This window comes from Cricetulus griseus, chromosome 6, assembly GCF_003668045.3.
Source record: "Cricetulus griseus strain 17A/GY chromosome 6, alternate assembly CriGri-PICRH-1.0, whole genome shotgun sequence".
NCBI lineage: Eukaryota > Metazoa > Chordata > Mammalia > Rodentia > Cricetidae > Cricetulus > Cricetulus griseus.
In genome coordinates, this window is record NC_048599.1 from 72,823,180 (window position 1) to 72,825,230 (window position 2,051).

Here is a 2,051-nt window from a genome sequence, read left to right on the forward strand (position 1 = left end):
TATTCTCAAAAAAGAATTTCTGGTTCTTGTGTTCAACAATAAGGGATTTCTAACTTCTCCATCGTCTGATGTCAGTTGCTTAAGTAAGGGGAAAAGAAGACTCTATTACCCAGAGGGGTTAAAATACAAACCGTAAATGAGAAGGGAAAGGGGGTGGACACAGACACTGTTTAGGAGGAAATAGATAATAGCCTTTGGGGAGGAAAAAAGAATTTGGTGAAAGGTGAATTAATTAAAAAGTAGAAAGGAGTCAAAAATGGTATTTCATTTTGTTCCGTTTCACCTTTATCAAGCTCCAGGCCACTTTGACCAAAGAACAGAACACAAAACATCATTCCCAAGAGTGACAGAGCATGTTATTTGGAAATGAAGGATATGGAGATATACTGTCCCTATCTTCATTCTCAAACTGTGAACTCAGGGCCTCTTGAATTATGATACTTCTCATCATAATTTTTTTTTTTTTTTTTTTTTTTTTTTTTTTTTTTTTTTTGGTTTTCTGAGACAGGGTTTCTCTGTATTGTTTTGGAGCCTGTCCTGGAACTTGCTCTGAAGACCAGGCTGGCCTCAAACTCACAGAGATCCGCCTGCCTCTGCCTCCCAAGTGCTGGGATTAAAGGCGTGCGCCACCAACACCCAGCCCTCACATAACATTTTAAAAGAAACGTTTCCAAAATTTTACTTCATCTATGACAACGAAGTGTGCTTTTGTTCTGTTTCTGAAGAAAGCAACAAAAGTTCAAGATCTAAGATTACTTGTCCAAGAAGGATGAAGTTATTACATGTCCCCGTGGCTATGACCAAAAATACCTAATAAAAGCAGGAATGTACTGAGAATAGGCACAATTGTTTAAAATTGCATACCGACATTAACCTAGTATAATGCAAGATACTAAAAATCACAAGCAAATCATCCATTGGAGTTTTATTTGTTAACAAAGTGGTGATATCATTGCATGTCGAATAGCTTCTGGAAATTTCCACTGTAAATGAGAGAGAGACAGAGACAGAGACAGACAGGAGAATGAAAGTGAAAGAGGTGAAACCATGCCTTGTTATCATGGAAACAATTTTGACATTGGAGACCTCTTGAAAGGATTCTGTAGACATCCCAGAGCTAATGAGCCCCATCTAAGAACTAATGTAATTAATTAATTTTTGGTCATGTGTCAATGTAAATCACAAACAAGTGTATTTTTCTCGGATGATATTGTCTTCTCGCCCCTGGACCCTGCTGTGAGAACAGCTGACCGAAAGGTAACTTTGGGACCCCGAGTTTTCGCCATCTAAATTGAGACAACATCCGTTGAGCCCAGGGCGCTCTGCTTGGCCTCAGCCAGTTGAGAGCTTCACGGACGCGTAAGGCGGAGGACCAAGTCCAGGAGGAGGAGCTCCGCCAGGTGACCGCCAAAGATCCGCCTCTCCTCCCTGTCCCGCTGAGGTGACGGCGGCCCGGGAAACACAGGCTGGGCTCCACGCCGCGCACGTTCCCGGAGCGCCCCTACGCGGATCCTAGACGCCTCCTCTGCTCGCTGGTGTCACCCCAGCGTCGCGAAGGGCCAGGCTCCGACTGTCGCCAGGATCCACACAGCGTCAGCGACGCAGGGCCAGGCCGCCTCGGAGACTAGAAGACAACTCGGCTCCCGCCCAAGGGCTGGTGGAACATGTTTCTGGGGACGCAGGTGCGGCACGGGGTGGCAAAGTAGGGAGTCACCGGGAGAGGATGCCTAGGCGGCGGCATTCCAGCATCTAGCTACCGGTCTTTGCTGTCCAGAGTCGCGTCTGCCTTGGCCAGTATCCGACGTCTCCTCCGCAGATTCCGGGAGCAGCTTTTGTTCCTCGACTCTCCCGGAATTTCACCTGCCCAGAGCACCTTGGGTCTGATAGATAAAAAACCGCGCGTGGGGCGCAGTAGCACGGCAGTGTTGGGTGCAACAGGTCCTTGACTCAGTTCCTACTCAAACCCAACCCGCTGAGACAGGGGCTCCCCCTCCCCTTTTTAAATGTGTCTTTGTTACTTTTGTTTTAGTTTGTATGACAGTCGCTAGACT